The sequence below is a fragment of the Cupressus sempervirens genome, chromosome 11, assembly GCF_028749045.1.
Source record: "Cupressus sempervirens isolate cs-2001-9-10 chromosome 11, ASM2874904v1, whole genome shotgun sequence".
NCBI classification, from domain to species: Eukaryota; Viridiplantae; Streptophyta; class Pinopsida; order Cupressales; family Cupressaceae; genus Cupressus; species Cupressus sempervirens.
This window is the reverse complement of record NC_143128.1, coordinates 148,002,282-148,017,589: the sequence shown is the minus strand read 5'-3', so window position 1 is coordinate 148,017,589 and position 15,308 is coordinate 148,002,282.

The following is a 15,308-nucleotide window of genomic DNA, read 5'->3' as shown; positions in this document are numbered from 1 at the left end:
GAGAGGCACAGGATAGGCAGAAGAAGTATGCAGATGCGAAGAGGATAGATTGAGAGTATCAGGTTGGTGATAGAGTGTTCTTGAGGGTACGACCACACAAGAGTCCGATTCATTTCGGAAAGGGCTCTAAGTTGGCACCCCAGTTTGTTGGGCCGTTCAAGATCCTTGAGAGGATAGGACCTGTTGCATACCGTTTAGCTTTGCCACCTAGCCTGTCATGCATCCACAATGTGTTTCATATTTCAGTACTTAGAGGATACATTTATGATGAGTCTCATATTATTGATTGGGATGCTTTACAGGTGGAGTCAGACGGGCAGCTAGCACTGGAGCCTATCCACATTATTTCCCGATAGACACTAGCACTTCGAGGCTGAGAGCTGGACTAGGTTAGGGTCCAATGGGATTGTTACGATGAGGTCACAACTTCATGGGAGGATGTAGCGCAGATGCGATCTCAGTACCCGTACCTTTTTTATGAACTCCAGGAGGAAGTTCATGCCTAGTGGGGGAGGATGTGAGGCCTCACCCCGACCCATCGTAGCATAGTGATATTTTACTCTTATTTTGTTATCCGCGACTCGAGATGTCGAGACATTATCTGATGCTTAGAACATATTTTATTATTTCATGTTGTGTGATGTGATTTCTAGATATATTTGATGATTGTCATTTAATGTTCATGTATACGTATGTTGACGAAATCAGTAGATGTAGGATTGAGATTTAATTTACAATATTTCAAATGGTTAAGAATTATGAAGGGAGAAGAAACTTTATTAATGTATGTTTTAAATTTTGAAAAAAATTTCTGATACATATACGATTATATACATGTGATTTTACGGGACTACTGATGTGTGCAATGAGTGTGTAGATATTTAGCCGAGAAACCCTACGGAGGAACAAAACTGATCTCCATGTGCTAAAATTTGGAAACCCTATTGTTCGTAATTATGCTTTTTCAGTGTCGCTTGACACTCGTAAAAATGTTATGTGCTTTATTTTCTAGTTGGAATTGTTTGATGGACCTATTTTATTTATAGATTTTATTTTGTCTCTAACCCCTTCCCTAAGGCTTTAAAACATGTTTTTTTTCTAACCTATGGGTGTGGGTATGGGTTAGGGGTCTTTTCCAACCCCTAAGCCCCTAGCTTTGACTTTTGAGGGCACTCAAAAAGTCCCTTTTTGCCTTTGTGCGAAAATTGCAAGTGGTTGTCATGAGTTGTCTTACCCCACCTCCTTTTAGGGTTTAACCATGGTGTAGGTTGAGTTAGGAGTTTCTAGTGTGGCTAGTGGGTGGAAATAGTTATTTCTCCTTTTGGGTGGTTGAGTTGGAGGCTTATTTAGAGACCTTCCTTGGTCTAGTGGTTTGGTTACCCAATCTCTACATTTAGAGAAGATTTCTTGAAGCTTGAAGGAAGGAGGGATACTCTACTCAATTGGTTCATTGCCATTACCTCTTTGTGAAGGTAAGAAACTCCCATCTCCCTTATTCATTTTTTATGTTTTGTTTCATGTTCTTGTTACCTTGTTGTTGTTTTACTGTTATATGGTTGTGGGTATGTTGGGAAGATTTGTAAACCTTGTTATTTTGGTTGTTTTCCTTCTTGTTTATGTTTGAAATTTTGAGTTTCCTTGCATGGGTGTTTTGGTATTACTCACCCTAGGAGAGGGCAGAAGTGACCAATTTTGGGAGAGGTCTATTTAGTTGGACTCCAACCTGTGTAGAGTCTCTTCTCAGGATGAGAAGAGGGATAAAGGGTAGGGTGTTATGGGCCCCTACCCGTCAGCACTAACCTGGTATGAGTATGGCAAGTTTAAATGGAAGAACGGAAGTTCTTGGTTATTGGCCCCGATTGGCCATCTGAATTGGTGTTGTGCTTGACTTCTCCAGTTGGAAGAATCCACCTCTCCCTAGTCTTGATTCATTGTGAATCTTATTGTTTACACCATGTGTGATTTTGCATGCTTGATGTTCTTTTTGTTCTGCTTGGTTGTCACCGATCAGTTATTGGTGTCCTCCATGGTTCTTGGAATGAGATTCAGAAAGTATTACAAACTCCTTGATTTGATCATGAAGAAAATTTGATGAAATTGTTGAAAATTGGGATTGAGATCCTATTGTAAATTGTATTTTAAACCTTATTGTAAATGGCAACGAAGCCAAGTTTTCTTCCTGATTCTTTCTCGGCTGAGCCTTGAATCAGGTTTGCCAATAAAATTGGTGTTGAACATATTTGGTTATCATGTGATTTAATCGTGATTTAACTTAGATGGTTGCACATTAAGTTAGGATGAAATGTTGATGGTTCAATTAAGTAAAATTTCCAGTTTTCTTTATGTAAAAAAAAAAAAAAAGAAAAAAAATGGAATTTATGTTATGAATGTAGGTTCAATTTTCAGGATTATTGGAAGCAAACAATTCTTGCATTTTAGTAAATGGACCATTCATATTCTTGGAATAGTTAATTTGTAATAGTTCCTATTAGACTTTTAAAATACATATATATATATATATAACCCCTCTTGGATAATATATAACTTTAAAAAAAAAAAAAAAAAATCTATACTTAGCAACTTTAAGGGGCAGAACAAAATGTGTTTTCAAGAGAGTAGAGGCAACAAAGTTTTCAAACATCCATCTACAGGATGCTGGAGTTTTTATGAGGAAAGTAATAATTCTTGATTTAAGACAGAAAATCTTTATTATCCTTATGAATATTTCCATACGAATCTCCTTGCAACAAACTAAATAAACTAATGAATTCATATGAAAACATATCTTCATAAGCTTGTCTTAACCAACAAAACTTTATGGCAATAAAGACTCACTCAACCATTTCTCCATTCTTAGCATATCTTCTCGAGCCTGTCATGTCTGACTTATTCTTTATTCACTGGCTAGTCTTGGAGGAGGGGCAGAGTATTTATTGGTGTCAGGTTTCCAAATTTATCTCACTTCCTTTGTGTTCCCCAATTTGTGATTTCGTATCTGCTTGAACCACGTGAGTGTCACCCAACTAGTTTTCTTTCTTTTCTTTGTGTTTAGCATTTTCCTTGGCCTATGAAATTCTTCTGTCTGGGACCGCGGGATGTGCTCAAGAGGAGGATTTGATCCTCATTGTCCAGCGCAGAAGAAGGAACCTGGAGCTGCATTTTGTCAGTGGATGATAGCATGAGGAGATGGGGAGTTATTGTGTGAGGAAAATAGTTGTTTGATAGGATGTGTTGGGAGTGGGATATGCGTGGTAGTGTCATCATGTTCTTTAGAAATTGCATTAATACCCCAACTCCCATCTCTGCCTTTGTGTCGTCATCCTTGAGTCTTCCAAATGCAAGTCTTGGGTGGGCATCGATGACAAGTGCGCTTGCAAACATTTGCATTTGATTTACACCACTGTTATATTTGACCTTGATGCCTCCATCCCTTTGGTCAGTGGTGTCAGCTATTAATATGCTTGGGCAGAGTGCCTCTTCTTTGACAAACTGCATGGTTTGTTTTTTGAATGAGCATTTTGGGTATGTATCGAAAGGTTTGGGTGGGGTAGATTAGGTTTGTTGTTAGCTTAGTTTGTTTTATTTTATTTTATTTAGTTTTGGTATTAAAGATAGTTTTAAATTTAATTAAGTCACAATTGTGTTAGTTTATGTGATGTTAATTTAATTTACTAAAGTTTTAAGTTAGTATGGGTTAGTGCAAGTTAGTATTAGTTTCATTTTTTTTTTTGTTGTTGTTAGATAGTTGTCTTTGATAGTTAGTGTAATTTTGATGCATTATGTTTCTAAGTTGTGTAATTGTTACTATTTAAAGTTTTAATTTAAGTTGGTAGCAATTTAAGAGTCTTTTTAATTAGTACGGGTAGTGTTAGAATATATTGAGCAAGTTAGATGTTAGTTTAGTTTAGATTGGTAAGAATGTAAATTAAGCCTTAACGTGTTATTTAGTATGAAGTTATCAATTTTAAATGAGTTTAGTTAACGTGATGAATATGTAGTTTTAATTCTATTTTCGTTTAAGTACTAGATAGTATTAGTGTTATTAAAAGAAGGTTGGTATTTTAGTTGTTTACCCATTTATACTGAATGAATAACTAAATGAAATTTATGTTTTATTTATTTATCATTCAAGTTAGTAAAATTTAGTTTATTAAAATGTGATTATTAGAAAGTGATAATAATTAAATTAATATGGATCAAGTATTTTATTAAAGTTATTTTGATTTTAAATTTTTCTTTATAGAGTTAGTTTATGATTTGGTTAGTGATTTAAATATTTAATTAAATATAATTTTGTTAGCTTTAATCTTGTTTGGTTAGTAATGGTTACAATTAGATTCTGAATTAAAGAAATTTAGGTTTAAGTGTAATTATGTAGAGAACCTGCACTAAATCTTTTATCTATCATTTCAACATCAGCATGCTTAATTATTAATTATTATTCAAAAAAAATTGGAGTGTGTTTTGCCCTCATAGTTTGGGCATGACAGTAATATCTAGTACATAGCAAACCTAACATTGCATTAGTTGTTTGGATCATAGTAAGATTTTCTAAGAATTATAATGAGAATCATTTGATGGCTATTAAAAAGGATCATGGGATAGTTGAAAGGAATAGAAGACTATGATCTATGCTACAAGAAGCATTTATGACAAAGAGAGTACAAGTGGTGCAACATTTTTCTTAGGAAAGAGATTGGTCACTTTGACCAATAAGAAACAAAATTGTATTTCTCAATCTACTGTTGAAGTTGAATATGTAGTTTCTACACTAAATTGTAAAAATGTGGTATGGATAAGACATCTACTCAAAGGAATGAAGGAAGAAATTGTTGAACCTGTGGTACTTTATTGTGATAACACAAGTCCTATAGACATATCAAAGAACCTTATGATGCAGACAAAGACAAAGCACATTGCAATCAAGTATCATTACTTGAGAAAGTTGGTTCAAGTCAAAGAAATAGGAATATAATATATGAATATAAAATAATAGGTAGTTGATATATTCACAAAATATTTACCTAAGAATGACCATGAATATCATAGATTTAAACTAGGGGTGATACCCCTATCGAAAGCTACTTAAGAAGAAAGAGTAGTGCCTAGCATCAACTAAGTTGAATGTCATATTTTAAAAGTTTGATATAGCAGATCTTACTTTAGGAGCTGCTTAAAGTAATGAAGGAACTAAATCAAAAGATTGACAATCACATGCAAGGTAATAGAGGGAGAACGTAAATTGATTATATCTGCATGAAAATATGACAAGTCTTTGGCATTATTGTCAAAGCAGGAGATGTAGGAAAGGGGGAGAAATTCCTATTCAGGGAGATATTGTTGGAAACAATTGATTAATTATGTATTGTCTTTGATTTTACACAAAATATCATATCATTGTCAGTTAGTATATGCCAAGCTCATTTAGGAATTGAAGATAGTTTCTTATGTCTATTGAGCATTCTACATTTTTCCTAGTTTAGAAGACAATGTCCACCGAGTTCACTTGGGTGACAAAGGAATGTTTGCAAAATTTGAGTGTTAACTAAGCTCACTCGGCTAATGAAGGAAATGTTGGATGGAACTAGTATTAATTGAGCTCACTTGGTTACCAAAGGAACTTTATGAATATGTAGTGTTAATGAGTTCACTTGGCTAACACAAAAAAATTGCCTTGAGTTAGTATCTACTGAGAAGGGTTGGCTAACGAAGGATTTTTGTGTTTCAGCATATTGAGTTCAATCAAATTTTTTGTTGGTTCTACCTAATTGAGGAGATGAATATTAATTATTCTAAGTTGTATTCAATCCAAATTTTCAATGTGTAAGATACATATACAAGGTCAAGGTTAGGATTGAATGTATAGAAGATAATTGAAGATTTGATAATGTTTAGAGGAAGTGAATTAGAAGGATAAGTAGAATATCCTTGTTGAGATGCAAAGATAAATTTGATTAGGAAGGATCAAGTATACAAGCTAGAATTGAGATCTTTAATCAGCAATTTACTACATCAGAAATTAGGTCATCTCATTATTACTCTCCAACCATTGTGTAAAAGTGTGAATGCATGGAATATTTTAAAGATCTAGTGATGTAGTAAGGAAGAAAATTAGATGGATAAATAGAATATCCTTGTGAAGTTGAAAAGATACATTTGATTAGAAAGGGTCAAGTACAAGCTAGAACAAAGATCTATGATTAGCAATTCAACTACATGAAAACATATTTCATCTCATTGTTACTCTTTAACCATTGTAGCAGTGATCTAAATATCTTAACAGAGTTGGCTTAACAACTATTTGTAAAACCTCTAACAAGGCCACTGCTAATAGGGTGATTAAATCCTTTAACAGGGTCACACCTAACAGTCTGTTTTGTAACCTTTAATAGGGTTCGCTTCTAATAGGGCTCACTTCAAAAGAGTGAAAATCAGTAACTAGTTACAATTGGTGGTTTTCCTCAAATTGGGTTTTTACATTAAATCCGACTACCAATTGTGTTCATGCTATTTATTTTATGTATGCAACTAAGTTAAAGTAAGATCAAGCACATATAATATCTTGATATTTTCATGATAAGCATTTTTTGAGTTTGTTTAATGTTTACTGAGTTCCAACATTTGTTAGTGTAAACCAAGTGCCTATGTATTTGCCGAGTTACAAGAGAGTAATGTTTACACTGAGTTTTGATTTGTATTGACATCTAAGGGATCTGGGTTATATTTTTTTGGTAACTAATTTACCCCTACCCTCTTAGTTACTCCTCTTATATTTCCAACAATTGGTATCAAAGCTTTTGGTGCTTGTAGAGAAGGTTTCAAGGACCTAAGTTAAAGATCAGGATGCTTACATAAGAGAGATTCCCAAGTTGAACTGAGACAACTTTGTAGCATGGAAAGGACTTATAAGATTATAATTAGCAACTATCAATAGTTCAAGTTGTAAATATCTTGATAGCAAATACAAGACTCCTACTAGAACATTAATAGTTGAAGAAATTGCTGAAAAGAAAATCATAACAACATGATGATTGATATCTTCTCTCTTAATTATGCTAAATTTGATGAAGCCAAAAGTTGCACTGCAACTTATGATATGTGGATCAAACTAAAAGCCATCTATGGAGGAGATGATAATGTAAGAAGAGTTAAATCTAAAAGTTTTTGAGAACAATTTGATCAGATGAAGATGAGAGAATATGAAAGCATTGTAAAATATGTTGAGTTAATTAATGCAAGTGTGAGCGCAATCAAAGCATCTGGAGGCGACATTGATGACAAAATAGTTGTAAGAAAGGTACTTAGGATCCTTCTTCCTATCTATGCAACTGGAGTGTCTTCTATTAAAGAAATGAGATGTGATCCAAATAGAAATATAACTTTGGATTCTATAGCTGGAAGATTGATTTTGAGTTGGATATCTATGTTAACTATGTGCCTAGTTCCAAAGGTATTGAGTCTGCATTTGAAACCAAGCTTTCACTCAAGAAAAGGGGTAAGAAATTAGAAGCCAATCAATCAAAAAGTGAAGAAGAGGAAGAATATTTAGAAAATGATCTTGAAGTTGTTAAAACCCTACTTGTAAGGAAATATTCCAAAGGTAGAGGAAAGTAAAAAAGTAAGATTCCTCTAATCCAATTGTCTTGTAAAGAAGTTGGTCACATTGTTGCAAGGTGCCCAAATAGAGAAGACAAAGATGAAAAGAAAAGCAATAAGGAATTCAAGAACTACAAGGACTACAAAGAAAATGGTAAGAAATCTTATTTTATGGCTAAATATTCTAATAATAGTGAAGATGAAATGGTATATATTGCTATAAAAGATTAATCTAATGATGAAGGAGATAAAATGGCACTTATCTCTCCTAGCGAAAATGATACATGGATTACTTATAGTGGCTAATCACATCATATGATAGAGACAAAAAAAAATTTGGACACATGGAACATTATGATGCTAGTAGTGTTTGATTTGGAAACACTAAACCTTGTTGCATAAAGGGAAAATGTTGCATCTCACTAACCAATGAACTTAGATGTGACAATGTTTATTGGGTTAAAAGACTAAAGCATAATCTACTAAGTCTGGCACCATTGAATAACATTGGATTCAAGTTAGAATTCATGAATGGGAAGGCCAAACTACTCAATGGAAAAGGTAATCTAGTTGGGTCTAGCAAACAAACAAAAGATAATCCATTCTACCTAGATCTCAATGAAATTTCATGTTTTATTGCTCAAGTAGAAGAAAGCTAGTTGTGACACAAAATATTATGTCTCATAAACTTTTATCATCTTGTCAAGATAAGAAAAAATAGAGGAGTAAGAGGTATTCCTAGCTTGAGGAAACCTGATACGGGTCTATTCAAAAATTGTCAAATTGGTAAGATAGGAAAAACTAGTTTCAAAAGCAAGAACTATCATTCTGAAGAAGTCTTAGAGCTTGTACATGCAGACTTATGTGGACCTCTTGGAGTAGAGAGTTATAGTGGAGATATGGTTTTCATTCTTCTTGTTGATGATTATTCTAGAATAATAATTGTAATGTATCTAAAAGAAAAATCTAAAGCTTTTCAAAAATTTAAGTGGTATCTAGCAAGAGTAGAGAAAGAAACTAGAAATAAGCTTAAATGTTTGAGATTAGATAGAGGTGGTAAATTCATTTCGAATGAGTTCAATGAATTCTACATTGAAAAGGGAATTAAGAGATAAGTATCAGCCCCTAGTACACCTCAACAAAATGGTATAGTTGAAAGAAGGAATAGATCCATCATGGATTGTGCAAGAACATTGATGATAGAAAAGAATGTTGCAATGAAATACTAGAAGGAAGCAATCAACACTATAGTGCATACTATAAATAAAGTAAAACCAAAGAAACACACAAACCAAACTCCTTATGAACTATGGCATGGCTACAAACCTAATGTAAAATACTTAAAAGTATTTGGTAGAAAATGTTATATCTTGAAAGAATCTAGGAAAGATAAATTTGATGTCAAAGGTCATGAAGGCATATTCTTAGGATACTCCTATTGATTTCAAAATGTTTTTGACTAGTGATTCTCTATACACTTAATTCATTTACTTAGTTCATATCAAACAAGTACATATTCCAAGCACAACATATAAGTTAGAGCATGCCAAGTAAACAACAAGTTCTGAGTCACTCATGTACCAAGTCACTCATGTGCAAAGAAAATAGTATGTGCTAAGTGATTCAAGAGTCAAGAAAGTAATGCATGCTAAGTGATTCAGATGCTGAGTGAAAGTACTAAAGTCAATATGTGCTAAGCACGAAGGACTTCAGTTGTTGTGTAACTTAGTTTTGTCATAATTGTTTGTATTGGCGAAAACTACTATGTAAACCATTTTTGAATTAACTTAAAGATTGAATTATGATATTTTGGTGATAAGGATGAATCTTAAGTTGGAATTCCTATGCATTACATGCATCCAATCAGGTAAAAGAAAGGTTTAAGTGGCACTATAGGTGAATCACAATTGTTGATTCATACCTAACCCTAAGTCACCTAGGTCTTGTTAAGGAAGACAAACCCTAAATTTTCTATGAGTGGGAAAGGGAATTAATGAATGATCAAGGAGAGTTTTGCATGCACAAACCAAGACATTCATGATGACCAAGGTATTCTGATCTAAATTGCACCACAAAATCATTTAAAGGAGAATAGAGGAAGGAAATAGTGAACAACAGAGAGATATATAATCAAGAAGGATCAAGAATACATAGGTTTAGAGGTGATCTAATATCAAGCAACAAAATGCTAATCATAAAATCAATGTTAAAACATTCTAATAGGTGAATCAGTGAAATCTCTTAATAGAGTAGTCCTAATAGGCTGTATTGAAATCCTATAATAAGGTGCTTACTTAATTGTGAGTTAAAGTCCTTTAACAAGGCACACTTCCAATAGGGTGTTGAAATCCTGTAATAGGGTAAGACCTAATAATTTTTGTAAGCCTTTAACAGGGCTCGGCTTTAATAGGGTAGATCATGTTTCATGGTCAAATATTGCAACCTTCATTAGAGACACTTTATCACTACAGTAGTGAAGATTTCTGGGTGTCATCCCCACCCCAATTTTACATTTTCATTAAAGGGTTTCTAGGTAATCATATCTTGTGTCATATATGTGTAAATACATACATTCTTTATATGGTATTTTAATTTATTTGTTGAATGTATGGGATGGATATGTGGTGAATATTTTATGGGTCAAAGCTTAAAGCATTGATTCACCATCCCCCCTAGAAGTTCACCTTTCCTATTGTAATCTCAATAACTCCTACAGAAGTAAAGTATAATTATTTTTGAATTTGTCTACTCATAAAATCATAGAAAGTGCACATGTGAGAATTGATGAGTTTATAGAAAAGAATAAAGAAGAAAGCAACAAAGAACCCAAGGATTATAGAAGATTTGTTTACTATGAACCTAATACATTTCCAAATCTATCTAGAATTTAGAACACTTCACCTCTCAAGTCCCCAAAATCTCCAAAAGCTACTGATTTGCATCCAGTGCAACCTAAGTCATAGTCTAAAGGACCTGAGTTGTAGTCGAAAGTTACAAAGTTGTTGCTATAGAAATCCAAGTCTAATGGACCCGAGTCACAAATGGTGGGACCCAAGCTTAATATAGAAGATCATGAAAAGGTAAGTGAAACAAAGTCCCAATCCAAAGTACATACATTAGCAAGATATGTTAAAAGACACAATGCACCTAATTAGATCATTGGAGACAAGTCAGATGGAACAATGACAAGAAACAATTTGAAAGGTACATGTTTGCTTGCTGAATTTGAACCTAGAAATGTTGAAGATTCTTTGGATAATAAAATATGGATTGAAGCTATGAATGAGGAAATAGAATAGATAGAAAAGAATAATACTTGGACTCAAATTCCTAGACCTGTGGATAAAAATGTAATTGGCACAAAGTGGGTATTCAGAAATAAGCTAAATGGAGATGGAGAAGTTTCTAGAAACAAAGCAAGGTTAGTATGTAAAGGTTATTCTTATAAAGAAGGTATTGATTATGGTGAGAATTTTTCTCTTTTTGAATGATTAGAAGGTGTTATAACTTTACTAGCATATGTAGCCCATAGAGGATTTAAAGTTTATCAAATTGATGTAAAATTCATATTCTTGATGAGAAAGTCTACATAGAACAACCTGAACCTTTTGTTGATCCCAAAAAAAGAGATATGGTCTAAAAATTATAAAAAGAATTATATGGTCTCAAGAAAGCTCCTAGAGGTTGGTATCAAATACTTCATAACTACTTGATAAAGATTGGTTTCTAAAGAAAAAATAATAACAGTAGTCTATATATACAAGAAGGACCAGACAAGAAGATTGTGTTGGTAGAAATATTTGTGGACCTAACAATTTATTTATAGGAAATTATGAATTGTGAAAGGAATTTTCAAAAGAAATGAGTAAATAATTTGAGATGTCTATGTTTGGAGAAATAAAATTCTTTGTTGGATTGTAGATCCAATAGAAGAAATATGGTATCTACAATACTCAATCTAAATATATCAAGGAGATATTAAGAAGTTTGGAATGGAAGATTCAAGACCAGTTGGAACTCCTATGTCTATGAGACATAAGCTTTCCAAAAATGATGATTTCAAGGAGGTAGATCAGACCACATACAAATTAGTGATTGAAAAAATGTAGTATGTTGTGCATACAAGGCCTAATATAGCATTAGCAGATGGTATGGTGGCAAGATTCTCAACTAATCTTGAAGAAAATCACATGATGGAAATCATAAGAATCATGAGATATTTGAAAAGTAATAAAGACTATAATTAATGGTACAAAAAAAGAGGCAATTTGGATTTGAAAGCATACGCAGATGGTGGTTGGATAGCAAGTGTTGATGACAGAAAGAGAACTAGTGGTGGAACATTCTTTCTTGGTAAAAGACTAGTGTCCTGGACAAGAAAAAAACAAAATTGTATTTCTCAGTCTATAGTAGAGGCAAAATATGTGGCAGCAATAGTTAATTTTTCAAATATTGTTTGGTTTAAGCAACTATTGATAGGTATGAAGATACAAATCAAGGATCCTGTGGTTATCTTCTATGCTAACAATAGTGCAATTAATATATCAAAAAATCATGTGATGCAAACCAAAATCAAACACATTGTTATAAAATATCATTTTTGAGAGAATTCATATAAGATAAAGAGGAAAGATTGGAATATGTGAATACTAAAAAAAAAATTGTAGATATATTTACTAAGCCATTACCTAAGGATGTATTTTATATCTAAGACATAAGCTAGGGATCATTCCCCTATCTTAAGCTCACTAAATGAAGTTTAGTGATGCATCAACCAAAACATGTTGAAGATCAATCAATTGATGTAGTATTGACATGGGCATATTGCAAATGAATCAGTACATGAGGTACATTGATATTCTTTGAATATTATATTTGGTATGAGATTTCAAGGAGGGGGAAGTTTAATATCATATCTCATAGAAATTTATAAAGATGAAGTGAAAGGGATGTCAAAAATGGTGAATGAACTTGGTATAATATCAAAGATAGAGTTTGCTATCAGAAGATGTCAAAGATAGATTTTTACTGACATAGGAAGAAACTAAAGGCAAATAGAGTTTACACTAATAGAGGAAGTTCTTATGGATGAGAATCAGCATAAAACTAGGGATATGCTCATTATTTTGTTCTTTCTCTAAATTTTCATTGCATTATGACATGTGTTTCTATCAATGCCAAAGAGGGAGATTGTTGGAAATAAATGATTAATTATGTATTGTCTTTAAAGTTACACAAAATATCATATCATTTCTAGTTAGTGTATGTCGAGCTCACTTGGGCATTGAAGATAATTTCTTATTTTTGTTGAGTATTCTAGAGTTTACCTAGCTTAGAAGATAGTGTCTAACAAGTTCTCTCGAGCGACAAAGAAAAGTTTGTAGAAGTTGAGTGTTAACTAAGCTCACTAAAATAATGAAAGAAATGTTGGATGGAACCAGTGTTAACCAAGCTCACTTGATTAACAAAAAAAAAATCACTTTGAGTTAGTATCTATTGAGCAAGGTGGGATAACAAAGAATTTTCTTTTTTTGACATATTGAGTTCAATTGAATTGTTTGTTGGTTCTAGCTGATTTAGGAGATGAATATTAATTATTCTAAGTTGTATTCAAGCTAACTTGACAATGTGTAAGATATATGTACAAGATCAAGTTGAGTATTGAGTGTGTGGAACATAATTGAATATTTGATGATGATTAAAGGAAGTGAATTAGAAGGATAAGTGGAATATCTTTGTTTAGATACAAAGATACATTTGATCAAGAAGGATAAAGTATACAAGGAAGAATTGAGATCTGTAATTAGCAATTTAGTTGCATTAGAAATCAGGTCATCTCATTGTTACTCTCTAACCATTATAACAATGATTTAAAGCTCTTAACAGAGTTGGCTTAATAGCTATTCGTATATCCTCTAACAAGGTGGCATTTGTATTAAATTGTCTAAAGACCTCTAACAAGGCCACTCCTAACATGGTGATTAAATCTTCTAATATGGTCACACTTAAAATGTGTTTTGTAACCTTTAACGGGGTTGGCTCCTAATAGGGATCACTTTAGAAGAGTGAAAATCAATAGCTATTTGTAATTGGTGGTCTTTCCCAAATTGGGTTTTCACATTAAATCTTGGTGTCAATGTTCATGCTATTTCTTTTATGTATGCAACTAAGTTAAAGTAAGATCAATCATAGATAATATCTTAAGATTTTTATGATAAGAATTTTCTAAGTTATTTCAATGTTTACTGAGTTACAACATTTGTTAGTATAAACTAAGTGTTTATGTATTTGCTAAGTTATAGAAAAATTTTGTTTACACTGAGTTTTGATTGGTATTGACATCTAAGGAATCTAGGTTATATTTTTGTAGTAACTAAATCACCCCTCCACTATCACTTACTCCTCTTATATTTCCAATAAATATAAGTTAGAGGGAGAAGATACCATGAAGTAGATTCAAAAATCATATAACATTACCCTATACAAAGTAAGGGCATATACTGACAAAGGGAGAAATTCAAAGGTATTAATTTTCTTTCTAGTATTTTATTTTATTGGTTTTTCATCAATTCCAAAGAGGGAGATTGTTTGAAGTGTAGAATCTATCATGGAACAATCATTATTTTATAAATGATGTCAAACCTGCTACTTGCTGGTGAGGCAATTTCTTTTTGGTCTAAATACTATCATTTGTTGATTGATAAAGAGGATTTGAAAAGAGAAGATAGAAAAAAAACCTAGACAAAGGTTGAGTTATTTAGTTTATAAAAGGAGCTCTAAGACTAAGTAATATATTGATGATATTATGCATTGTTGATCTACTTAAGGATAAAGTAAATGGTTACTTTAGCTAAGACAACAAGAAATGTTTTCATAAAAAGTGTTTACCAAGCTTGCCCAAGCAAACGATGTAAGCTGAGTAAATTGTATTTTAGGTCAAGAAAAAAGTTAGTATATGCCTACCATCAGTAAAATTTAGTAAGTGTTGAGAATTAGGGAAATAATAGTAGTGACTGAGCTGAGAAGATGTAGTTAATGCCAAGCAACCCAATTTTGGCCCAGCATCAAAAGACTATTATTGCTAAGTAAATAGCATAGATGTCGAGTGATAGTAAAAAGTGTTAAATCAAAGATTTGATGAATTTAAGCTGACTAATTTGATTTCTTAAATTTCATGTCATGTGTGGAAGATAACTATGATTATTCAGAGGCACCAAACTCTAGATGAACCATTTTGAGGTAAATTCAAGGAATATTGTAGAAAAAGTTTCTAGAGGGACTAAAATGGAAAAGTGAGTAGATTAGTTGAATCTTTCCTAACCTTAAAATGGTCAATTGTAGTTAAATAGTAAAAGGTATAAACTCTATATTTATAGAGATAACAGGATAGAAGAAAAGGTTGTCACATGTGAGAACCTAAGGAAGTCAAGAAACCTAGGGTGTTGCTTCATTTGGTGGCCAAATAGAAGAGATTTCAATTGGCATACAAACCAAGAAGTCTTAAGAGGTTAAATGCTTGAAGGGTGAACAAGTTGTCAGAGTTGAAGAGTATGAATGCCAAGAAAAAATGAAGGACTAAACAAGAGATCTATAATTTGCAAGTTAGCTATATTTTATTATCAGATCAAGTCTTGATGTTACTTTCTAACAATCATATCGTTGACGATAAATCCTTTGGATTAAGGTTGACCTAATAGTCATTTGTAAATCAT